Below are 27,795 nucleotides of genomic sequence, written 5' to 3'. Positions count from 1 at the left end.
GTTTGAGCAAGTTTTAAGGTGAAGGGAGTGCATTGGGGTGAGATGAAAGGCAAGGAGGTGCTTTTGGAGTGAGCTGTAAGGATGCGTTTAGCAAAGCTGAAAGGAGAGGGAGTTGACAAGGGGTTGGTCTAAAGTGATGGGGGGAGGGAGTTAGCAAGGTGTAAAAGGAGGTTGGAAGCAGGACTACAGCCCGTAGTAGAACAGTAGAAGAGCCTGCTGAACGACCAGCCCAGCATCCTATTCTTTGCATCCAGTGGCCTTTGCAAAGTCAACAGCAGTCTCCTCCCTTGTGTTTCCCAGCAACTGCTTTACTGCCTCTGACAGTGGAGCCAGAACACTGCCATCTTGACAGGTTGCCACTGACAGTCCACCAGTGCAGATCCTTAAGCAATGATGTCATATGTGCATGGCTGGATGTACCCCTCAGTACTCTAGCTGCTGCATTCTGCACTAGCTGATGTGTCTAAACCAAGCCCTCATAGAGCACATTGCAGTAATCTAGATAGTCAGATTATCTCTGTTGCTGTGCTCCTGTACGGATTATTTTCTTTTTCTTTTAAAATAAGAACTGATGTTAATCAAATGTGGTAAATTGAACAGATGCTGCTTTTCCGTCATTTTATTTTCAAAAAAAAAAAAAAGAATATGAAAATGGGTATGGCAAAGCAGCACCTGAATGCTTGTGAGACCTAAGAGGGTCCTACAAAAAGAAAACATTGTTTTAATATTGACAGTTCAGCTCTCATCTCCAACGCTCCTTTACAGGTCCTGCCAATTTTTCAGGATTAAAATTTGCTTCTCCTTTTGGTCATTTAAAACCCAAATAAACACCCCCCTCCTCTTCTGAAACTGTCATACATGAATCCCCAGTGAAGGGCTGGGCACTCAGTACATTTGCTCGCAAACAAGGCTTGCTGTGGCATTGATATAACACCTGCTGTGCCATGTGCTTGAGGGCATATTGAATTAAGCAGTGGAAAATTCAAATTGTAAAAAGTATGCAGAATCCAAAGCAAGAGGGTATTCAGCACTGAGATTAAATTTTTAGAAAAGGAAATGATGGTTGCCAAATATATAAGAAGAACAGAATTCTAATGGGTGGATAGTTAGAACACGCCAAAGTAGCAAAATGTTTTTGGGTTCACAGATAAATTCAACTTGCATTGGTCAAGTAGCAGTATAAGCATCAAAAGGATATATTTTTTGATGTTCTCAAGCAATTCATTCTGAAATACAAGGGGAAATTCAGGTCAACATTGGGGTCAGCTTTGGCTAACTCTTGAATCTTCAAAGACATGTTCATACGTAGCAGAATGGAGAACTTAGTATTTGCTTCAAAGTAATTACAATGCCTTGTTTATTAAATTCATAAAATCCAAGTTGGGTGGGTGTTCCAAATGCACGAGCCAAAAGAGGAAGCTCTGGGTCACGTGCATGGGTATAAATAGGTCCCTCAATCAGTTTAGACTGCGCCCCATTGGCCAGATTGAACCCAACATCGAGGGACCTACCAATCAGGTGTTGTGGCTAACCAATCCAACCCACCCACAATACAGGAGGTCAGTCTCCAGGTCTCACTGCAACACGTGCCCTCTTTTAGGGAGGACACGATAAACTGGAAATTAATAATAATAATAATAATAATAATAATAATAATAATAATAATAATTTATACCCCGCCTTTCCCGGCCAGAGCTGGGCTCAGGGCGGCTAACACCAATAAAATTTCAGTAAAAACATCATAATAAAAAAAGAAAAAGAATTTTTTTAAAAAAATACAGGTTAAAATGCAATTTAAAAGATCTGTGTGGATAAGTTTAACACTGAGATTTTCAGAAAATCTATCCTTATATATATAGCTGCATGCTACCTAATAAACAAACATTGGATTGGGCCCTATATAAATGAGAGAGATCAGGAGACATTCCTTAAAATATATTCTACTTTAAACTCTTTTATTGCTTTTCTTTCCAGTGTCTATCAATCGTTTAGACTCCGAGAAAGAGAATTTCATGAAAAGTGACATCTTAATGAACAAAAGCTTTGCTGTAAGATTTTGCTGCCCATGATGCAAACGCAGCAGCTAATTAGAGTCTAGTCTACTCTAAATTAACTTGGGAGTACCTATAGTGATGGAAATTACATCCTTAACAGTACAATTGACTGACAAAGTAGGTGATGACCTGCTTGTAACTTCAGAACCAGTTCATTAGTTTGTTCTAATGGTGATTGCAGGTAAACAATGATATTTCATTATCCTCCTGCCAGCTGAATGCTGAGGTGGGGGGGGGGGGGGGGCTTGTTAACTAGAGTCTTGTAGGGTCAGTATGACTCATTCTTCCTCAATAGATATACATCTGACAGCTCTCATTAATAACCATTAGAGCTCTGTTCAGCCCCAGGATCAAACATCTGTATCCTTCAAGTTCAAAAATAAGAGCCTTTCAGGCTACAAGATGATCTTCTGCACAGTGCTAAATGTTCTGTGCTGTGCTGTCATGTCACCTTTTTATTACTTGCTATCCTGACAGAGAAATGGCGCTATCAGGACTAATATTTCTATATAATGTATTGAGCAGGTAGCTCTGAAAATGAGCATCTTTTACAGATCCTCTCCAGAGGTCAAACATAAATCTTAAGTAAACAAACCTATAAATGTGTCTCCTGGTGGAAATTTCTCCTGCAGGAACAGAAAGAGTTTCGATTCCTCTATCAAGAAGGAGTAAACGAACAAAATTGAGTGTTTGGAAGGCCAAAGTTGTCAGGAATTTTCTTTGTCATGGATGAATACAACGGTTTAAGTAATGCCATTTTGAAAGCACACATTTAAACTAAGGGGGAGACCCTATGGCAAGATCTGCTGGGATGAGTAGCCTAGTATGCAGCAGATCTCTGACTCTGCCAGCATTAAGTCCCCAATTCTAAGCGCAGCTGGTGTAACTTGTTCATCTTGCCTCAGCTGGGGTTTAGCTGCCCTGAAGGGGGCAGTCCAGCTGCAAAACCAAAGATGCAGGACATAGGGGGCTTAGGCTGGATCCTAAGCCCATCCAGTTCTGTCAGCAACCTGGCATAGAACATTATTTTAAAGGTTCATTTCCCCCTTTGCTGTGTGTAGGCAGAACAGCAGCAGCCCTGCTGTTCAATGGGATTTACGGTAGATCTCTTTGCCAGTTTACCATTTACATCAATTTACTTTACACCAGCAGGGGACGCGGGTGGCGCTGTGGGTAAAAGCCTCAGCGCCTAGGGCTTGCCCATCAAAAGGTCGGCGGTTCGAATCCCCGCGGCGGGGTGCACTCCCGTTGCTCGGTCCCAGCGTCTGCCAACCTAGCAGTTCGAAAGCACCCCTGGGTGCAAGTAGATAAACAGGGACCGCTTACTGGCGGGAAGGTAAACGGCGTTTCCATGTGCGGCTCTGGCTCGCCAGAGCAGCGATGTCACGCTGGCCACGTGACCCGGAAGTGTCTCCGGACAGCGCTGGCCCCCGGCCTCTTGAGTGAGATGGGCGCACAACCCTAGAGTCTGTCAAGACTGGCCCGTACGGGCAGGGGTACCTTTACCTTTACCTTTTTACTTTACACCAGCTTCTTGTGCATAGGATTGCTCCCTAAGACTGCAAGCCTACAACAGTGGGACTTACTTCTGAGTTGATATGCAGAGGATTGCACTTCAACAGTGATCACATTTGTACTTTTTTTTTAGTGCGGAGAAGATTTGAAAGGTGCTGATAACACTAAGGTTAGAGAGTTAGTAGCTATACTATTTATTATACTCTTATTAGTATAAAATCAAATGAAACAAAATTTAAAAGCAATTAGGCAGTGATGGGGAGGTTTCACCTGATCATTTTTTACTGAAGGCATAAGAGCAGTGATGGCAGTGGGAGGGGGAGGCAAATGAGGGGAATCATTACTGGGGACCTTGTAACATAAGCCAGAATTTGTTCAGGGGTTGAGGGAGATGCCAGAGATGCACCATAATGCTCTAGCAGGAGTGAGTGTGTTTTATTTAATCCAAGCAGGCGAGGCATCAAAAAATACTAAATAAATAAATAGATATTTATTATAGAAAGTGGCACTGTATCCACTGTATCTTTCTTTCTTTCTTTCTTTCTTTCTTTCTTTCTTTCTTTCTTTCTTTCTTTCTTTCTTTCTTTCTTTCTTTCTCTCTCTCTCTCTCTCTCTCTCTCTCTCTCTCTCTCTCCAACACATGGTCACAAAAAAACTAAAAAAAGGATAAAACCCCTCAAAGTATGAAACACTCGACACACTCTCTGTGTTTACCAGAATGTGCTAAGAGCTATGAGGAGGTGTGGCCTTCAAGGAAACATCTCTGAGCATGCTCAGAACAAATATCTATGGTTCAGATTGTTTTTATCAGGCAGACCTGCCTGCTAATGCTGTACTATGGCTGTGTGTGCTTGTCATGGCTGTATGCTAATTTTTGTGTTCTAACTGACTGCACTGACCAATTTACAACAGGAGGAGGTGGGAACTTGTGGTACTGCTAGGGCTAATGCTAGTAAAATGCTGGCTATAACAATAGTTTTAGATTAGGATTGGATGAGCAGTTCAGAGAGCTGATTGACCAGAAAATGGGAGATGGACAGAAATACCTAACAAGGTCTCTCTAAATTGAAATGGAAGGATATGATGAGGCAGGGGCATAAAGAGTGTGGGGAAAACTTTTTAATTTTTTTTTACTTCTACCCATTTATTGAGGCAAAACCCAGACCCCCCAAGTGTCCCTATTTTCCAGGGACATCCCTGATTCAGAGAAGCTGTCTCTGTTTCTGATTTGATCCCGGAACGTCCCACTTTTCCTTATGATGTCCCTATTTTCATTGGAGAAATGTTGGAGTTATCCAACCACCAATCCGTCTGAAGGCAATCCTGTACAGGAAAGATTTTTTTAAATGTTTTATTATGTTTTTATATATGTTGGAAGCTGCCCAGAGTTGCTGGGGCAACCCAGTAAGATGTGTGTGGTATAAATAGTAACATTATCATTATGGAATAGGAGTTCCTTATTTTCATCAGAGAAATCTTGGAGGGTATGAAAGCCTAATGTACAAGCCTCCACTGACTGAGGAAAATTGGAGGGCATGTTCTGGCACAGCACTATTGAATGCTGGATTTGCACTTACTTTGCCCAGGTCAGTATTTTAGCCATTTTGAGGCATTTGTTTTCCAGGCAGCAATTCAAATGTGTGCTCAGAACCTCTTCCACCACAGTTAGAAGGTGCATCTGGCTTCACATTTTATTGCTTTAGAACCACCTGGAATATAAGCAGCCGTGAGGGGCTAAGTAATGCCTAGTACTGCCTCATCTCTAACACAGCAGCTGATAGAATTAGAGAACATAATGTTCTTCTGCAAAATGAACAGCACATCAAAACACATTTACCTTAATTTCGTTGGTCTTAAACTTTTGAGAATAGTATGTCAAAATAACAGAAGGGGTAAGGGCAGATCTACCTTCTGTGCTTCTAGGTTGGCACAGAATCCTTCTGGGTAGGTGAACTGAGTAACAGGTACAAATATGATTTTCTTCAAATTGACGGGCAACCATCTGCAAGGAAGGTGGCCAACTTAGCCTATGGTGGGAGTGCAAAAAGCAGACAAGTAAGTTTACTTTTGCCAAGAGGTGATATTAATGATAGCCATGACTGAATGTTCATCCCACTGCTGGAAGCTTTGCTGCAAGTTTGTGACTGTCTGTTTCAGAGTCTTATACAGTGGTGCCTCGCAAGACGAAATTAATCCGTTCTGCGAGTCTCTTCGTCTTGCGGTTTTTTCTTCTTGCGAAGCACAGCTGTTAGCGGCTTAGCGGCTATTAGCGGCTTAGCGGCTTTAAGAAAAAGGAAACAAACTCGCAAGAACTCGCAAGACGTTTCGTCTTGCGAAGCAAGCCCATAGGGAAATTCGTCTTGCGGAACGACTCAAAAAACGGAAAACTCTTTCGTCTTGCGAGGCATTCGTCTTGCGAGGCATTCGTCTTGCGGGGCACCACTGTAGCTACCAGCTATAAGGAACATGCATCCTCCATAATGGACGATATTGGGACAAAGTATCAAAATATACTCTACGTTGATGCATTAAAGATAGACCATCAGTACACATTAAATGCTGACATGTCTTGTAGTGACTTCCAGGACTATGTAATGATATATATATATATTAAATCTGGATTATTTAAAGGTGGTTGATACAATAGAATGTTATATCAGTGGAAGAAAAAAGAAAGGAAAAGGAAAAAAGAAACCTAAACCTTGATCCAAAGGCATCTTCATGAACAGAAAGGCAATTTCACTTACACAAGGAAGACCTACCACAGCTTTCCTATTTCTTTGTGCGCTACAGGTGTTCATGACTCATCTCTTACAAACCTGGGTTTATTCTGAGCTTTGGCCCACCTGACCTTCTCCCTGCAACTGCTGGCTACTTGCATAGTCTCTTCCTTCATGATATCTCCTTTCTTCCATTTCTTATACATGCCATTCTTACATGTCAGCTCACCTGTAAGTTCTTTACACAGCCACAATGATTTCTTTTAGAGGCCTCCCACTTTTCTTTCTTGTTGGAGTTGTCTACATTTGTGCCTTCAACATTTCACCTTTTTTTTAAGGTCTCACTCCAGAGACCTGAAAGAACTCAGATGAACTCTCCTGTATCTATGGGAACTGAGGCTGATCAACCACTTCCCGATACAACACCGTGTTAAAAATTAACTGCTTGGGGGGGGGGGAGGAATTTAATGGTCAGATTATATAAGATTATATGCACATTGCCTCAGAAGTAAGTCCCATTGTGCTCAATACAATAGGACTAACTCCCTGGTAACTTTACACAGAATTGCCACATCCAATGGATGCTTTGAGAGCCATACATCACAAAGAAAAGGGGTGTGGGGGAGAGATACAAATAAAACTGCTTACCCTATTTGTCAAGATGCATCATAATTACGATTGGGCCTTGGGAGTAGATGAACCATGAATATAATTTCTGAATGACTAAATGCATCGTGCCGATGAAATGTTTGCATAATACTCCGGCATTCAAAAACGCTTCTTTTTCTTTTTTTAAAGACACAATGAGCCAGAGTCTAAAATAAAGCAATAACATGTCTTGGTAGAAATGATCCTACATCTTATTTTACTGGACTCTTTTGATATCTTAACTTGAATAAAGATAGCCCTGCTTTTCATCATGCCATCTACCATTTGGAAGTGTAACGTGAAAGTGGCTTGAAATGATGCAGCAAGAACTCATGAAAGCTGGCAGCACGGCTGCTATTTTTCTTTACAGCTTGACAGAGCATCTTCACAGTTGGGAGACTCTCTCTGTGACATCTCTACTTATTGCAAAAGAAAATAAGGGAAGCAGCACACACGTTCCATGACATTTTCATTTGATTGTAGGGTAGCCTATTATTTGCAGATGGGCACAGTTGGGGCATATTTTTACAAACCCAGTATCTGAAAGCACTTGAGGTGCTGCTCACCCGTTACCTTTGTTTTGCTTTTGTTTTATAAGGCAAAGGTTATCTGCAGTCCTGATGCAAGGCAGTGGTTGTGTCCAGATTATTATTTTCTTAATTGTTGTAAAGCCACAGTATTGGTACTTTGTACTTCAAGAACTATAAAACTCCAAGCTTGTATAGGTCAGAGAAATCTTAGCAGCCTCAGACCTTTTGTCAGTTGAATTCCAGGAAAGTAAAATACTGTTACACATCACCCCTATCTCCAAGTGATGTGAGATTCCAGGTGTTTACCCAAGGTTTGTGTTTCCTTCAGAAATTAGGAACAGTAGAGACTGTGGTATCTTTGTTATTTTTTGTTTTATTTACACATATATATACAACCTGCACAGTCTTTTGAAGGAGGGATTCAACTGTATTCCAGAAATTTAGGGTTGGCAATTCAAGTGGATTCAAGTGCTCTGTTGCAAAAATCCATCCATCCATCCATCCATCCGTCAATCCACTTGTAAAAACAATAAACTTCTGCAGACAGGGGAAGTGATTGGGAAATGCACCAAAACAAGTGGAATAAATTGATTAATGGGAAGTCATATAACCACTGTGCCAGCAAATCACCATGAAATCAGGATGAATGTTCATTGTCATATAAGCAAATGCAACATTAAGACTGGCTGCCTTGTTCAGTAGCTTCAGCTTTTGTAGCTGGATTCAATGGGGGCCCCACCTTCCCAGGCCAGGTTGGAAAAGCCTAGGGAGGCAGGGGGCAGGTCTTTCAAAACTCACAGCCAGTATGGTCTCTGGCCTCTTCAGCAGCCTCAGCTTTGGTAGCTGGATCAGAAGGCAATCCTATAATGTTTAGACATAAATAAATCCCATTAAGTTCAATGGGACTTACTTTTAGCATGTGGTTTGCAACCTTATAAGAACAGAAATATGCATATATATCCACAATGAGGATCCAGATAACACAATGCAATTCATCCTCAGGGTTTTGTTTTTTTAATTTTAGTATGAAGTTAAATAAATGTAGCTTGCTATTAACACATACCGAGAAATGAATGACTGGGAAACATCACACTGTGATCTGATAACAACTGTATATTTATCTGGGGGGAAATATATTTGTGTATAAGGAAACCCTTGTGCCCTTCTCACTTAAAGAGCTCCCTTGGAGGAGAGCAATAATATCAATGCAACTGCTGGGGGGAAAGCACGGCCATAAAAAAAGCACAATGTCTTTCAGCATACAATCTGATGAGAGCATGAAAGAGAGACATCACTGCTTTGCTATCTCACTGTTATTTGTTTAACAATAAATAATGGGCACATAGTTGTTTCATGCACTACAGGGAAGTATTCATTCTGAGACACAATCCCCTATCAAGAACTGAGCTTGCATTAGAGAGATGTCTTTCAACATCCTTTCTGTCAGGAGCACAAAGCTAGCCAGCTATGAGGATGAAACAGCTACCATTTGAATGTATCCAAAAGCAATAAGATAAAGACCAAGACTCTAGCCATGGTTTTCTATTACACAGCAAACCACTGTGGCTATTACAGTGGGAAAGTATTTCTGCTTCAAACAATTCATTCTTGTTAAACTTGGTCCAAAGACTCTCAGAGAAATGGAGCTACTTTCCTGCCCTGATTACATGAAGTTCATCTCATTGAGTTATAGTATTTCCTATACAAATGTCTATGCAATAAGGAGATGGGGAAGAGAGGCCTATTTTCAGACTGTACCACTCAAATCCCATCGGAACCATTCCGACATCCCTAAAGCACATTGCAAAGGATCAGTCTTTCCTTTTCTTTTGCCGTGACCAAGCAGTTCTGAAACCAAGCTTAATAGACTGGCTTGTCCTATATATCCAACTGAACTTTGACAAGGAGACTTCTCTTTTAACAACATTGGGGCACATGGATGTCTTTCCCTCTGAGAGTTTTGGATAGTTGACCTGAAAACTAACAACCCAACCAGATACCCACAAGCATCATCCCTGTGCTACGTTCTCATTATGATAATTTTGGGAATTGATTTCACTGTCAAAGCTTCCATGGGACCATAAATCCCATTTGGGGAGGTTCTGCTGGTTGCTGTTTTGGACAATTCACATCAGACAATATGCTTCCTGGAAAAGACACATAAGAGGCCAGAGAATTATTTTCATCTGCCAACCACTAGAAATTCCCAATTTTAGTTGGTTTTGATGAAGGAGTAATACAAACTGTAACTGCAATCTCAGAAATACTTTATTAGATTCACCTTCATAAAGAACTTTGTATTTTTAGTATATTTGGTGGTGGTAGGATTGGACACAATATGAGTCTATTTTGCATAACTCTACTTCACATGCGTTTTTATGTACTATTGCTGCAATGCATTGTTACTTCTGATAGTTATATTGCTTATGCCTGATACTGTTTACCGGTCCCATTTCCCATGGTTGTAATAGCCATCTTCTTTGGAATTAGACAATGAATGTACTCTGCAACACAAACAATATCCTAATGTGTGAGTATGTGAGAAAAAGGTTGGGTGCTGGTATGATTGTTTATGTGCATAGAAATGTGTGAAGAGGGTTTGTATGGCAGGAAATGTTCAGTAGTAAAAGTTTTATTGATGCTTAATTTCTTGACCACATGAGAGGCTGCTCAATGTACCTTTCCTAATGAGAAAGAAGGTGAGCCTCAGCCTGTCTGAGTCCAATAGGTCCCTAAAACAGAAGTCTCATTTGTAAACACTTCATTTGGAACAGAAATCTGAAACCTAAAATCTAAAATCCACGATGAAACATCAGGGAAGACAAGTTCTGAGACTCTATAGCTTGGGGAAATACTTTCCCCACTCAGTGCCACCTGCCATGCATTAGTAATGCAGGCACCCGATTTACCAAGTGGTAAACATGGGTTTGATAAAGCCCTCCAAACTTTTTCATAGATTAGAATGCATGACAGAAAAACAAACACACCACACTATTAATGAATGCATAACCTTGGTTTTGTTTTATTTTTTATATAAAAGCCTTACCTTACAGAAGAGCTCAATACACATTACCACTTTACCGAGAGGTAAATCTTACTATTTGGTAAATTGGTCATCTGTATAAAGCCACACTGTCTCTTCCTTGTGGGGCCTTTCCTACTACACCCAACCCTCACACTATATAAGGCACCTTGTAAATTGAGCTGTGGGCCAGGATTCACCTAACTAGCCCTGTCAATGGAAATTCTGTGAAATGGCTTCCACTTGTGCCTGAGGCTTTCCCTATGCATCTTCCACACCCATGAAATTGGGGGGGGGCATTGGGAGAACCCCCAGAACAGCACATGGGGCCAGAGAGCAGGGGAAGTTTCCCAACCTAGCAGATAGTTATGGCATGCTGAGATGGGAAGGGGTGAAGACAAAGAGTTCTGTGCAGTGTGGTTCATGGCAGCAGAGCAAACCCAGTGCTCCTGCTGCCATGCCAAGTTCCCTCACCCGTCCTCCTCTTGATAAGTGGCAAAAACCTGTTGTGTTGGAAAACTGGGAGAACAATGGAGTATTCCCTGCACTGCCTCACTGGTTGCTGCTGCAGTTAGCTTTGCCCAGAGGCCCTTCCCAAGCCCAAGCGTTTTCTCTTTTAAGAGTTGGCAGCTTGGGAAGAAGGCATCATTCTGTGTCTCCTAAAGGCCAGCAATCTAGCCTTGAGGTTGTAAAGTGTGCTCTAGATCAGCAACCATTAAGAAAAGTCTGTGGTGTTTTCATTGAATGAAAGTGCGGGTGTGTGTCAGTCTAGATCAGTCTTTCCCAATCTTAGGCTCCCAGATGTTGTTGGACTACCATTCACATCATCCCTGACTCCTGCCCTTGCTAGCTATGGATGATGAGAGTTTTAGTTCTACAACATCTAGGGACCCAAGCTTGGATTATATCCATCTGTCCTTCTGAAGCTTGTTATCCTGTATCTGTGAGGTTGAAATTTATAAGAAGAACCTTCCGGTCTAGTCAAACCAGTTCCTTTGTTAAGCCTTGGCTCCTCAGCTAAGTTCCTGTCATCAGCATCTTAAAGAATGAATCCTATTCCCATAGAAACAAATGTGGAGCTTTCCCCCACCTCAGCTGGCTGGATGCTACATTATCCTATGATGGAGAACAATAGGTCAAGTAGGGGGCTGTTTGTGTGTGTGTGTGTTTTTTGACTGAAACCAGAAGTTGGAGACACAGGCTTGTCTTGCTCTGTGCTAGACCCAAAGCTGTGGATTGGGGTTTTCCTGGAAACCAAAGGGGAGGCCAGATCTGTTGCAGTGTTAATGCTGTGAGCCCTTCCATCCTATTTTCAGGTAGTATGGTATGTATGTGTAAATAAAACCAAATATTCCATTGACCCTCATTTCAAGGAAACCAAACCCTCAGTAAGCACAGGCACCCCTTGCAGTCTCTCATCACTCAGCGATTGGGGTGTGCACAGCAATATTTTAGATACAATATTTTTCTGACTGGCTTTCATCAGATTTGCTGTTACTGAGGGATCTTCGCCATGCTTTGTGAAAGGGTTACAACATCCAACAGGAAGCCATTTCAAAGGCAATGTGCTGTTGTGAGTGTCTTGTTTTGCAGAGCAATTTTAATTCAGAAGATTGATCACTCATCTGTACTCAGTGTTTAGGAATAAATCAAGACAGCAGCCACAATTAACAGCGGAAATAACTAATGCAGCTTTAGCATAGACATTTGCATTCTTGAGGAGCCATAAATATTTTCAAATCACCCACATATATCATGGTCACCAGGCCCTGCCTGTGAGAATCAAATGGGTGATTCTCTTGCATGTTTATTCATTAGTTCTTCGGAAAGAAAGATTCCTTAGAACAGTTAAGCAAATAATTCATGCCATGGACTGAGAGTTTCAAAGCAACATTGCAGGTAATGAACGGGTTATAAAATCTAGTTACTTCGATTTCAAACAATGTAGGACAATATTTATTTTATTTTATTTTATTTTATTTTATTTTATTTTACTTTATTTTATTTTTATATTTTAAAAAATTAACTAGCCCATGAACTGTTCATGGAGTTAGACTTTGGGAGAACCTGGTTAGGCACATACATTTTTTTTTCTTTTTACCTCTCCTCAACATCTACATTTAAATATATAAAGGTAAAGGTAAAGGTACCCCTGCCCGTACGGGCCAGTCTTGCCAGACTCTAGGGTTGTGCGCTCATCTCACTCTATAGGCCGGGAGCCAGCGCTGTCTGCAGACACTTCCAGGTCATGTGGCCAGTGTGACAAGCTGCATCTGGTGAGCCAGCGCAGCACACGGAACGCCGTTTACCTTCCCGCTGGTAAGCGGTCCCTATTTATCTACTTGCACCCGGGGGTGCTTTCGATCTGCTAGGTTGGCAAGCTCTGGGACCGAACAACGGGAGCGCACCCCGCCGCGGGGATTCGAACCACTGACCATGCGATCGGCAAGTCCTAGGCACTGAGGTTTTACCCACAGTGCCACCCGCGTCCCTTTAAATATATACTTAAAGGTAATTTCTGCCTCCTGAATGACTGAAAGGAAAACATTCCAGTGGGTGCCACCACCAAGACGTTCTACAGTCCTTTGGCTGTGGAATGACCAGCAAGGTTTCCTCGGAAAATCTTAAATATCATCTTGGTCAGTGGTCTGCTAGGTCAGCTAAATATCCTGTTCCCAACTTGCTTCCTTTTGTAGAAAGCTGGGATATAAAATTCATAAAGTATCAATGATAAACAAATAATACTGTTTCTTCAATATATAGTGCAAGCACATACACAGAAACACACATATATATAACTTTCCTGACACTTAATATCAAGCATTTGACTTTTAGTAACAAAGGTATTCTCAAACTTCTCTTCATCTTCATCTTTTAAGAAGTCTAAAGAAGATCTTTGGGAAAAGCCAATAAAATCAAAACTCACCTTCTTCTTACTTCTAATCTCCATGATGTATTTAACAGTTCAGCATCTTAAAAATTGGAAGCAGCCACCATGTTCTTGGCATCTGTCTGGCTTGGGAGACGATGGAAGAGTGAGCCTTTAGGAGTGAAGTCAAACCATTGGAGAGTTGCAGCATCTGCTGTGGCTGGAGAGACATGGGAGAGATGTGTTTTGTTGCAGCTGGGGTAGATGAAGGTGTCTGGTTGGGCTGGTGCAGGTGTACCATGGCATTTCCTCTTTCTGTTCTCCACCTAAGTAAGTAAAGGTAAAGGACCCCTGACAGTTAAGTCCAGTTGCGAATGACTCTGGGGTTGTGGTGCTCATCTCACTTTACAGGCCGAGGGAGCCCGCAGTTGTCTGCTCCACAGACAGTTTTTCTGCGTCATATGGCCAGCATGACTAAGCCACTTCTGGTGAAACCAGAGCAGCGCACAGAAACACTATTTACCTTCCCGCCGGAGCGGTACCTATTAATCTACTTGCACTTTTTTGGCGTGCTTTTGAACTGCTAGGTTGGCAGGAGCTGGGACCGAGCAACGGGAGCTCACCCCGTCACAGGGATTCGAACCGCCGACCTTTTGATCGGCAAGCCCAAGGCTTAGGGGTTTAGACCACGGCGCCACCCGCGTCCCTCTCCACCTAACTAGCTGTAATTAAACATTCAGTATTTAGAAGTCAATTCATAACATTATCAGCAAAATTTATATTTCAAAATAGAGGTAGATATCTAAAGTTTTCAGTGAGTGCTGCAAATCTGAAAGCCATGATACAACAGAGGACTGAAAGAAAATAGCACAGAAGGGTGGCATTTCGTAATTTACAGATGGTCTTACTCTAGTTGTCTGAAACCATGGTGACTAGGTAATAGAAGTGGAATTCCAAATGCCTGAAACCACCCCAGATGGTGCTGCAAACACTCCAGAGAATACAATTTAATAATCATTATACAGCATGTGTGACACTTGTGAAATTTGTCATTCAGCACCATCCCTGTACATCATTCCCCTGTGTGTAATTTAAGGACATATACTGTATCAGAGCTATGAACTGAAAGATATTCTAATTGGATTCTCATTTCACATCAGGTAAGAGGGTTGCAAAGTTAATCAACTCAAAAAGATAATTTTAGCATATTTGGATCCTCTAATTACACTCCTGATTGGAATAAGTCCATAATTTAGGACACATAGCAAAGTTGCTAATTATTGTTGAGGTGGGGGAGGAATGTTCCAGTGTGCTGCAATCAAAAAGATAAAGCAAATCTAAAGTGCGAGTTTTTATTAAAACCCAATTCTCTAGTGTGTGTGGCTTTATTTAAAGAGCATCAACCAAAACAGTTTTTACATGGATTCTCAGTGACACCCAGTTCTAAGTTCAGTGATTCAATAAAAAGACAGCAATTTGTTTAGAACACAATATACAAAAATCTCCATAAATGCATGCAGCAGAAGGTTAAATTAAAAAAATATGTCTTTCATGGATTACTAGGAAGAATTTGACTATGGGCACTGGGTTCTGCTGTCCTAATGATGAGAAACTACTTGTTACTGTTTAATATTTTGAGTATTAATTGCATACAATTCTGTTCACTTTAAGCTACAGATACTTTCATTATCATACTTCACATATTCCTATCATTCTTCAAACTAATTCTCTGTACATTTCTTTCTTGATATACCATCACTGTCGTCTTCTCAGCTGATTTCCTACCCAAATCAGAGAAGGAAGATACAAATAGGGTTTTTAAAGCCACATAGAACATAGTCTGATAAACACAAAATTGCCCAGCCAATAATTAAGGCAGCACAATGCAGTGCTGCTCTTGGCATAAAACTCTTGGCATAAAAGCGCAAGTGTGATCTCATAAGGTATTCAGTTGACAGATTTAAAAAGTCAGCACTAAATTAAGAATATAATAACATAACAGAGTAAGCCAGCAGGTGTGGGGGAGAACGCAAGACAGAGGAACCAACAAATATAAATGTTTGTTTGAGTCTCCTTCCACCCTACCCCCATTTGTTAGCACTACCTTTGTGTGAGCTGTTTGTGGGAGTTCTAAGGCTGGTGTATTTTCCCTGTCCATTTGGGGGGCATTAGAGAAAATTTGGATGAGACATTTGGATCTGGCAATCTTACCCTGATTTGACCCCTAAGCCCCTCCAAAACACCCCTCTTTGCTCTCTTGACCATTAGAGCACCAAAGATGGGGAGGAATGCCTGTTGGCCAGCTGGAGGCTTCTGAGGATGAACCTCTCTAAGGGCAGATTTGCTTCTGCATAATTCTCACAAAAATCTAGAAGGAAGTCATAATTCTTCAGAGCAGGCTATCATCTTTTGTTTATTGATAAAGTACAGTACTGCAATACTCCCTCTGGTTTAAAAACAGTCAGTTGTCCCACGGAGGACCTTATGGTCTTCAAACAAAAACATCTTGGAGGTCCACAGGGAGGTTAGGCTGGCCTCAACCAAAGCCAGGGCTTTTTTGGCTGTGGCTCCAATCTGGTGGAACGTTCTATCACAAGAGACTAGGGCCCTGTGGGACTTGACATCTTTCTGCACGGCCTGCAAGACAGAGCTGTTCCACCAGGCCTTTGGCCAAGGCACAACCTGACCCTCTCCTTTGGTATTCTTCACAGAACTCTAGCCCAATGGTTGCCATTAATTTGATTTTAGAATGAATTGATTTTAGAATGCTGTATTACTTTTACTGTTGTTAGCCGCACTGAGCCCGGCTTCGGCTGGGGAGGGCGGGATATAAATAAAATATTATTATTATTATTATTATTATTATTATTATTATTATTATTATTTACATGAGAATAAAAGAAGAGCTCGGCTGGATCAGATAAAAGGCCCATCTAGTCCAGCATCCAGTTTTCACAGCAACCAACCAGATGCTTATGGGAAGCTCTCAAGGAGGAGAGGAGGACAATAGGTTTCTCCCACTCATGATCAGTACTAAATTACTTATTGTGATTTGGTAATTTAGTACTGAAAGAAGTATACCTTGTACTTTTTAAGAGTAATGATATCCTAGTAATAATTACTGGGCCAAATTCTACAGTATTGGTGAAAGTGCCCTGATTTGCCAAAACAGAGAGGCTGCAGTAATGTATGGACAAGTTGCTCTTGTGCAATTACTACGAGACATGTCATTATTAGGAGTAATTGTAAAGAAAAAGAGGCTCAGAAATTCAAAGCTAACCTTATTTGCACATTGAAATATGTAGAAGGTGAGATCATTGTTACTGTACTGTTAAATATTTATGGTCATCATCAAAGGCTTAGAATCTTACTCAGGGCAGATATGACTCACTTCATTGCATAAACCCATCCTGCATGTTTCCCTTTTCAGGGTCTCTTTTGGGTAAAGACAAAGTCATCTGAAGTTTTCAGTTCACTTAAGAATTAATGACAAGTCTGCATACAACTGTGAGTAAATAGGTAGACAATAAACAATCCACAGTCTCCTCTTCCTGCTTCTATGGAATTTACTTTAAGTTGTCCTGCTTTTCCTTAAGATATAGCCATATACATTTCAATACAGCTTACAAAGTCATGTCCCTTCTTGATAGGAAATATGAGAAGACTCACCACAGAACCAGGGAGGAGAATAAAGTAGTCAAGGGAGGATATATGTGAACCATGAAACATAGTATAGGGCACTTGGAAAAATATAGGGTCACACAAAAAAGGGATTGTGAAGAGCTTCAAATGGACCTTTCCAAACTAAGTGAATGGGTGGTAAAATGGCAAATGTGACTCAGTGTAGACAAATGTAAAGTGATAAACATTGGGGCATTTATTTTATTTTTTTAAATAAATCATATATAAAATCTGAACTGGCATTGACTGACCAGGAACAAAATCTTGGGGTCATAGTGGATAGCTCAATGAAGATGTTGACCCAGTGCACACCAACTGTGAAAAAGGCAAGTGTGGCATGCTTCCGAATACCAGTTGCTAGAAACTGCAAGTAGGGGGAGTTATGTTGAGTTGTTGTTGTTGTTGATTATTATGATATTCATACTCTGCCTTCCCACTTGTAGGCTCCCCATAGACATCTGATTGGCCACTGTGAGGCCAGGATACTGCAGTAGATGGACGACTGTCCTCATTCAACAGGCTCATTTTGGTTCATGAAGAAAAGAAGGTGCACCTCTGAGGGCAGTGTTCATTTCCAAGTTGTCACTGGTCAGATAGATTCTACTTCTACTTCTTATTAGTATTGATTAAGTGCTGAAGCTTGGTGAAACACATTTCCAATTTTTTCGACTCCCACCAATAGCAGTAAAGACAGGGTGTGTGCCAGACATCATGTGTTACACTGCGGGCACACAGCCAATGAGGAACTGCAAAAGTAACATTAAATCAGGCTTTCTGTCCTCATTAATCTTCCCAGACTTTTTCATATGCCACCTCAAAATATGTCTCAAGTTTCTAAAATGGAAACAAAAGCTTTTGACATCCTTCCATTTCATGTAATCGTTACAGATGTTTACATATACATTTCAGAGCCTGCTCAAATTGCCTCTGAGCAGGTGCTCTTGCCATTCCACCATCAGTTATACTACTCTGGGAACTTCAAGCAGGTGAGGATCTGGCAAGTTGCATCTTGGAGGTAGCCCACGTGGGGTAGCTTAAGGAAGTTATTCCAAACAGGTGGGGTTTAAAATAAGTTTGCTGCAAGTTTTGGAATATCTGAAAAGGTTGTTGAAAACCCTTGTGTGAAAGCTTTAGCCAACTAATTTCTTTACTGATTTTGTTCATCTATAGATAACATATTCACTCTGAGTCACCTGTTCAGGTGTGCGTGACTTAAATGTTTCTCTATATAGAAAGCAAAGTATGTACAAAGTTATTTGGCTTACTTGATAATTTTGCAGCAGAGTATGCAGTTTGCCAATTCATAGTTTTTTGTTGGCTTGAAAAGTCTTCTTTTTTCCTCCTCCACATAGCTAGGAAATCAGGAAGCAAAACTATGAATGCTGTAATGGCAACTTAGAGCTTCTTAAATGCTGATTTTATTGATCTCTGTTCTCCCATTTTAGCCCTCACTTAAATTAGTTGTCAATTTGTATATGAAATTCACCACAACACTACAGCTTCTAAAAACAGTAGAAGCATCTAAAACATCACCAGAGCTATAACCTATTTATAACCTATTATGTAGAAGGTCCAGAAAGCATTTAATTTTTTTGTCTGACTTCATGCTATCATGTTAAATGGAACTCATTTGCTTGGAGTATACAAAAGTATGAAAAAAGTTAGGAACAAGTAGTTTTCAGCAGGAAGAAAATGATTATTTCTACACAAATACCCCCCAAAGGTTTCAATAGGTTATTCATTGGGTCTATAATGTGCAAAATATGTGGCTACATTATACTCAGCATAGGCTGCCACTGATAATGGTGCCACACTGTTGCTTTATATTCATTTTTTAGGACAAAGTGAATATTCAGAATGAACTTTATAACCACACTTTATTCATATTCAAATGATGCACTTATTTATATCACTGTAAAGTTAAGAGAAATGATCAGATTTTTCAAATTGTTAGTGCCCAAAAGCGTGTTCTCCAATAAATGAGAGCACGTGTTGCGGTGTGGGCCACCAGGCCAGGCCTCTTGTTGCCAGGCAGGTTAATAGTTGTTGCCTGGCATCATGATTGGGTAACCGGGTTGCTGGGGCAAATTGTATGTTGCAAATTGGGTGGGTGGGACCATAGTCTTTAAATATTGGTGCACTCTGGTTTCTCTTTCTCTTTGCAGAGTGCATCGGATCACCCGCCCGCCCACCCGCCCTCTTTCCAGTTGACCTTGCTTTGCCTGTCATGGGGTCGTCTGCTTTGGAGCGGGGGCCTAGTAGGAATTTTGCCATTTGGTGATTGGCTGTGCCATTTGGTTTTTGCCTACTACTCAGCAATTCGTCACAACTTGTAAGGTTGCGGTTAGGCATTGGTTATAATATGCTGGTGGTGGAGGGGTCAGGCTGGGCCTGCCCCTCCTATTGCGCTGAAGGGAATTCCGTTAAAGGAATCCTGGGGCTTGCCACGATTTCGTCCAATCCCTGTTATGGGACCAGGGCCGCCCAATCCCTGTTATGGGAATCCTTGTTATAGGACCGGGCAGGCAAGCTTTCGGGGAGCTGCTGGGGTGAGCGGCGTGGGTCCGACGCTTAGCTCAAGTGACCCCCCAGTTTGACTTTCTCTTCTACTGGCTACCAATCGGACCTCGGGATGTCAGTTCTGTCCCAGGCGAGGGGACAGATAGTCATAACCAATGTCTAAACAACCACTCACTGATTTTGTATTTTAATAAAGTTGTGGCCAAAATAGTGCCCAAAAACCAAAACTAAAATTACGTGTTATGTGTGAAGTTATTTGAGGGGTGGCCTGGGGACCTACACACGCAACTGATATATTTGTCCACTATGATTACCTTGTAAGGTAATCATATCATGGTAGCATATAGCTCAATTATGTGGAAACTTGGGACAATCAAAATAATTGTTCCACTGACTTAGGTGATATTTGATGATGACTCATTCAACTATTTCATGCTGAATTCAACCTACCTCTGGCACTACAATTTAAACATACCACAACTGTTTCCCATTTTATACAATGGTAAGATACCTGGGATATCTTAACTGGTTCTTGTACATTCTTGTGTTTCCTTCGGCTATATTACCATTCTTAATATTTACGGATATTTAGATACAATGTGTGCTTGTGTCTCACCATATTTAACATACACATGTCACATTATATTACCATATGTTTCATTTCTACGAGTATGCAGATGCTGTCTTTCAGGCAATTATAGTACATTATTCATTATTTTCCCCCTCCCTTTAAAATCCCAGTGCTTTTGGATTAGCAATTAGAAATAGTAGCAATGCTATTATTTAAAATACACACAGAACAGCAAATGTTATATATTCCTGCCTATAGGTTAGCTAGCAATGTTATGTATTAAAGAATACAAACAGCAAGTTGGCTGTTCGTATTCTTTAATACATAATTCCCATGCTACAAACTACCAGGGTCATAGCTAGGGGGTGGCGAGGTGGGCCCCCACCAGGGGCTCAGGCAGGGGGGCACAAAATCGGCTAAAAATGTCACCTCTAAACTTCAATTTGCTTTGCATCTTACAACAAAATTAAAAAATTGACACAAGCATTAAATCCAATTAAGCTATGCAACAATAAAGACTGCAATAAAAATGATAAAAAGTGCAAAAGCAGCAGCATGAAAATACCATTTACAGTGGTACCTTGGGTTAAGAACTTAATTCATTGTGGAGGTCTGTTCTTAACCTGAAACTGTTCTTAACCTGAGGTACCACTTTAGCTAATGGGGCTTCCCGCTGCTGCTGCCGCCGCGCTGCCAACAACCGATTTCTGTTCTCATCCTGAAGCAAAGTTCTTAACCCGAGGTACTATTTCTGGGATAGCGGAGTCTGTAACCTGAAGCGTCTGTAACCCGAGGTACCACTGTAATTTTTTAAAAAGTAGCACCGTACATCAGAAGCTAAAAAAAGCAGTATGCTCAGAAAGAAAACAATGAAATTGCGAATAAAAAGCCATTCTAAAAGCTGACAAGGCACAGAGTGAATTTATTTTTTATATGTTTCATAACATTTATATACTGCTTGATTGTAATAACATCTCAAAGTGGTTTTTTAAAAACAAGAACAAGTAAGAAGAAAACAGCTAAAATCCACTATTTAAATCATTCAAAACGCCCCCCAGATTCCTCTCCCTGGGTGTGGTCTCCTCCATAGCTGAGTGGTAACTAGTTGGAACCTTTATTGTGAGAGGGGATGGTCCCTGCTGCCTTCAAAGAAGCAGTGGTACAACCACTTCTAAAGAAACTGACCCTGGACTCCTTGGCCTGGAGATTAGATACACTGGTGGAGCCAATCTTGATGCGTCTGCAGGAATGACAGATTGGCTCCATCAGTGCATCTGCGTAGCACTGGCCTCCTGTCACCCTACCCCAGCCCAGCCCAGCCCAGCCCAGCCCCATTCACATAAGCTGTAGTGATGCTGGTGCCAAGGCAGTGGCTCCACAGCTCTGCCTCCCCACACTGGCTGCTACTGATTCTTATACTTAAAGCCAGCATAGTGTCTAGCTAGTTAAGACAACAAGAAGTCTTGTAATACCTTCAAGAATAATAAATATGGCACCCTATTTATTATGGAATAAGCTATAGAGAGAGTAAATCATGAGGTCAGATGGAATGAAACGCAAAAAAAAGACACTCAATTACAATTACATTAAAGCTTACATGTACGTAGAATAAGCAATAGAATATTTATTTACAGATGGTGGGTTTTTTGAATTTCATGCCATCTAGCCTCACTGTTTCCTTTTCCTTTTTTCCCCTTTTTTTACACCCATGTGAATATAATATACCTGCCAACTGAAGATACTGCTTGCCTCTCTGATGAGGTGGACTGTAGCCCGTAAAAGCTTACACCATAATATATGTGTTAGCCTTTAAGGTGCCAGAAGACTGTTCTTTTTGCAGCAATGGCCTAAAGCAGGCATGCCCAAAGTCCATTTTGGGGGCCTAATCCAGCCCGCTGGTCGATTTAATCCGGCCCCCATGGCAGTATATGTCCTGGGTTAAATCCTAAAAAAAAGCTCAGCAACTTCAATCCTAAACAAAGCTCAACAACTCTGGGGTTGAATCATAAAAAAAGCTCAGCAACTTCAATCCTAAAGAAAGCTCAGCAACTCTGGTCGGCCCTCACGCATGTTCACTTCATCAAATCTGGCCCTCTTTGAAAAGCTTTTACCAGCAGTACAACAAACAGAAATTTAACTGTCAAACTTTTCCTCTGACACACAAGTTTTCAATGTACAGGCAGAGTTTTGAAATGGGTGGTCCACATAGACCAATTCCAAGTTGTTGCAGACCTATGAGAGGAGTGCATGTCTGAGTCACCTCTTTGTGAAGAAGCCACCCATAAGAGAACAAATAATTTTCTGATTCCTTAGCTGACAAATTCCATTAATCTTGTCAGATGGAAGCTCCATCTCCTCCCACCCACAATTCATCCTCAAGAGGATGTTAAAAAAGAAAAAGCTTTTCGCACATGGACAGCCTAATTAACAATTTGTTTACCTAGATTCAGAGACTTAGTTTAGCAGATGGGTGAAATGAAAAACACCTGCAATGTTTCCTAGCTATCCAAATGTAGCACTATTTTTCATTCTCAGAATTCTTCTCGATATCGAGAAATCCCAGGATACTGTCATGAAGAACAGACAAGCCACCTAGACATTAATGCTTAACATCCACAAACAGTAAATACTGAACCAGCAAATAAGTTTATGGAACAGTAGTCTTTGTTCGTAATGTTATGGAATGACAAATGCCAAGAAAATATTCAAACCATACAGTGCTTTTGCTTTATTGTAAACACCTGACAAATCTGTATGGAACACAAAGAGAGGTCATGCCATTTTTTTTATATGCAACCCAGGGGATGCTATGGATATTGAAAGAATAAAATAATTTAATTTGAAAATTTCATGTTAATTTGTAATTAGAAGATTCCTAATCCATCATCATTGCTGGATGCTTATTTTTCTAACCAGTGCAATCCCACAGATATTTACTCAAAAGTAAGTCCCATTTTCAGTGGGTTTTATTGCCGTTTAAGTGCACATAGGATTGCAGCTGAAAATCTATTTAGCACTCTTCAGAATAAAACATCATGAAAACAGTAGCAGTGATACAAATAATCATAGTTTTATTATCGATATGTATTACTGTAATTCTTATCATTTTGACAGCACAATGACCAACTATACTGCTTTGCTTTTACCACACATGAACAGATGGTACCTTTATACTCCAAGGATGAGATATAAAAGTAAAACTTACAACTTTGTCTTGAAGTCAATTAAAATGTTATCATGAAATATCCTTGAACAACATCTAACCTTCCACCGTAGTTAAATGCTGTGAACTTGGTTAGGTGGTAAACAAAATCACTCTCCTTGACTCTAAAGAGATAGGTGAGACAATGGCCCCATAAAGTTGATCAGAGCTTAAAGCTGTATTTGAAAAGACTGAATTATTAGTCTATTTTCTGCAGCAAAACTTTTTTATTGTAGTGACCAGAAACTATAGGAGAGCCACATTTTAAAAAAACCTTTAGTGGATTTGCTGGTTTTTTTAACCAAGTGAAAATCAATTATGAGTAGTGTTGAATAGAAAAAAACAGGGGAAGATTTTGATATATTTATTACCTATGTCTTTGACTACTGGCATAATCACATCAATGAAGATACCCACTGAATCCCTATTGGAAAGACTGTTCCGTAATGTAGGGGCCACCTCACAGAACTTCCTTTTCCTTGTTGACACCAGAGGTCTTTGTTCTCCATCACAGGTTTTTTTAAATCATGGCTGTAATGATGAATCAATTGTTGACCTGCTTCTTGGTTGTTTTGGCTTGTCTCATTCTGGCTTTGTGGGGGCTTTAAGCTCTCTTTCTCTGCCATCATATTCTCAGGTGGTTCACTTCCAGGGACTCAAGTTTCTAGGCAGAGCATGGACAACAAGCATGTGTAGCACAAGAAAGCAGCCCTTGCAACAGGCAACATGCCTTTGCTGGTAGGGCATATTTCAATGGAGACTACAGGCTGATATGCCCAGACCTCCATTCCCAATCTGAGAAATGTCCTGCTGGCAAGGTTCTTTGGGCACTGAATGCAGCTAAATTTTACACAGCAGATTAAAAACCCGGTGAGGGGTATGATTTTCAAACTTTGGAAGTTCATTTGGGCTCAGTGGTTGAACTCTTTCAGTTACCACAAAAAAATGCATGTTCTTTTTTGTGAGGCTAGATCTTCCAGGAAGGCCCTCCTTAGCTTCCAGTTGCTGGGAAGTATATGCTTGGTGGGACACAGGTGGCGCTGTGGGTTAAACCACAGAGCCTAGGGCTTGCCGATCAGAAGGTTGGCGGTTCAAATCCCTGCGACAGGGTGAGCTCCCGTTGCTCGGTCCCTGCTCCTGCCAACCCAGCAGTTCGAAAACACATCAAAGTGTAAGTAGATAAATAGGTACCGCTCTGGCGGGAAGGTAAACGGCGTTTCCATGCACAGCTCTGGTTCGCCAGAAGTGGCTTAGTCATGCTGGCCACATGACCCAGAAGCTGTACACTGGCTCCCTCGGCCAATAAAGCGAGATGAGCGCTGCAAGCTTTATATGCTTGGTCAGGACTTTCCTGGGTTGGCACCCCACCTCTTTTCTGGGTTGGCACCTGCACAACCAGCTTACAGACATCCAGATGGAAACCTGGTAGTTTATCAAGGCATTAGGCTCCCCCCCACCATATGATATTAGCAACAATTACTGCATTTTGAGGATGTAAAGTGAGACTCGCTTTATTGATTTTATTGTGACCTAACCCTAGATCCTAGGTTTTAAGGTGGGGTACATATAGTCCAATTAAATAAGTGAATACTTTCAGACTATGAGAATGAACTTGGTGAGAACAGAGCAGTGTGGGATTTTCCTCACTTTCTGAAAACTTGACTTGTGTAGGTAATGTCAGAAGCTATGGCCAGTCTAGGTCAATATTGTGCAGACTGAAAGCTCCCATCGTTCACAAATCTGGAGCTGCTACTTTATTGAATCTTGGCAAGTTGAATCAGAAACAAAGGAAGAAATGCCTAATGTGATTCAGATGTGCCATCAAGAGGCACCTATTGACATGATCACCCTTTTAAGGTTCAGAATTCTGATCCAGTTTGGGCATTAATATTTTACAGAGGTTTACTATCCATCATGAATATATGAAAGGGCTATAATGCCAAGGAGACAGGCAGGCTCTGTGTGGGAAATGCTAATTTATTTGACTGGAGAGAAGGAATGCATATTTGCATGATTTGAATATCTATCTTAAAGGCTGTTTCTGCTCTGAAGAAATAAGCTTGCTGCATACATATTTTTAGGCCACGGGAGAGGATGTGAAAAAATATTGCTTGAATAAAAAGTCACTGTAATGTAGCCTTTGACATTCCTGATAACAATGCGATGAACGTGCAATACTTGTTGCCATGGGATACAGATATTCTATTGACCACAGATATAAAGGTGACCTGGAGACATGTGTTTTACATGCTCTTCGGTTTTCAAAACGATTTAATGCCTTTGCTTCCCACAACTGCTTGAAATACGCATCACCAGGAGAATACCAATTCACATGGTAATTGAACTATGCATGGAATTCAGGGTTAAGGCTGAGGAGCTTCAGTCCACCAAGATGAATTGAGTAATGCATCCTTGGCCTTCAGCACTGTCCCTGTCAGACAATGGATCTTGCCAAGCATGCTGAAGTGTAGGCCTAGCCCAAAGGCATATCACACCTAGCTTAAGCATATGCTTAGGAAGTGGGAGCACCACTTCACTGGTATTTGTTGTTGTTTAGTCGTTTAGTCATGTCCGACTCTTCGTGACCCCATGGACCAGACCCCATGGACCAGAGCACACCAGGCACTTCTGTCTTCCACTGCCTCCCGCAGTTTGGTCAAACTCATGCTGGTAGCTTCGAATACACTATCCAACCATCTCGTCCTCTGTCGTCTCCTTCTCCTTGTGCCCTCCATCTTTCCCAACATCAGGGTCTTTTCTAGGGAGTCTTCTCTTCTCATGAGGTGGCCAAAGTATTGGAGCCTCAGCTTCACGATCTGTCCTTCCAGTGAGCACTCAGGGCTGATTTCCTTAAGAATGGATAGGTTTGATCTTCTTGCAGTCCATGGGACTCTCAAGAGTCTCCTCCAGCACCATAATTCAAAAGCATCAATTTTTCGGCGATCAGCCTTCTTTATGGTCCAGCTCTCACTTCCATACATCACTACTGGGAAAACCATAGCTTTAACTATACGGACCTTTGTTGGCAAGGTGATGTCTCTACTTTTAATTTGTGTTTTTTTTGTTTTTTGTTTTTCAACAGTGTTGTGTGGACTTTTTCTGCTGTAGGTCTTGAGGTGTTCCCTTCTGATTTGGACATCTTCCGGCATTATTAAATTTTCTGTGGAGGCAATGCAGGATTGTGCGTACCATCTAATAATAGATAAATAGATAGATAATAGATAAATCCCATATAGGGATAGATAAATCGCAGTTTATCCAAACTCAAGTTCAAATCTCCACATGCCCACATTAGCGTGTGACTAGCCAAACCATATGAGTCTGACCAAACTGCGGGAGGCAGTGGAAGACAGAAGTGCCTGGCATGCTCTGGTCCATGGGGTCACGAAGAGTCAGACACGACTAAACGACTAAACAACAACAGCCAAACCATGGCCCCAATGTCATTTAGCAGGAGGGGAGTTTAAAAAAAAGTTGCTTCTCTGTTCTCTGGCATTATATGGGGGTATTGACTTTGTTTGTTACTATGTTATATATTTTTTTATTGTAAACCACCCTGCAATTCTCAGGTGAAGGGTGATATATAAATGTTGTTGTTGTTGCCAGGACTATCATGTACTATTTCTCTTCTAATGCCACAATCCACAGATATTTCTGTACACTGGCCGTCTATTGCATGCAGCTACATACAATGATCTCTTTGAGGAACAGGTGAGGACTGGGTGGAGGATGAGAAACTGGTGTAATTTTAAACGAGGGGAATTATTTAGTAAAATATACCAATTGTTATAAGATTGATTCCAGCTTTAAAATAAAGACAAGGCATTTGTGAATATTAATTTTAGTAGAAAAAGGCATATGTTCAGACAAACAAGCCAGGTGACCCCTTGTTTTATGTTTTAGCTCCAAACCATGGAAAAGAGTAGAACTTATAAGATAATAATAATAATAATAATAATAATAATAATAATGGCCATTTCATACAACCAGGGGTTGTTGTTTTTTTGCTTTTTTGGTGGGAACTTTCCATCACATTAGGTAGATTTGCATGTGTTATGAAGCATAAGAACAGATGCTACATTTTTTTTGGAAGCATAGAGATACCAAGACAGGTTGGTACAATATCTGGACACTGTACTACATGGAACTTTTCCGTCCATGAGGGAGGTGGAGAATGAGGAAGAGCCACTGAACCATCTTGGATAGCTTTTGAAAGGCAAGGGGTCGGAACCCTGCACTGTCCACCACTTTTGGCTGCACAAATTACTGCTGACACTGCAGCAACTGAAGGAGCAAAAGGTTACCTATTTCAGAAGCAGAGGCTGACACTGTGTGTGTGTGTGTGTGTGTGTGTGTGTGAGAGAGAGAGAGAGAGAGAGAGAGAGAGAGTGAGTGTCTGATGATGATGAATTGACCAAGCCTACTTAGTAGTAAGTCTCACTGACATAAGAAATTATTTCCAA

This window comes from Podarcis muralis, chromosome 8, assembly GCF_964188315.1.
Source record: "Podarcis muralis chromosome 8, rPodMur119.hap1.1, whole genome shotgun sequence".
In the NCBI taxonomy this organism is placed as follows: Eukaryota; Metazoa; Chordata; class Lepidosauria; order Squamata; family Lacertidae; genus Podarcis; species Podarcis muralis.
The sequence above is the reverse complement of the archived record's forward strand: the minus strand, read 5'-3'. Positions refer to the sequence as shown.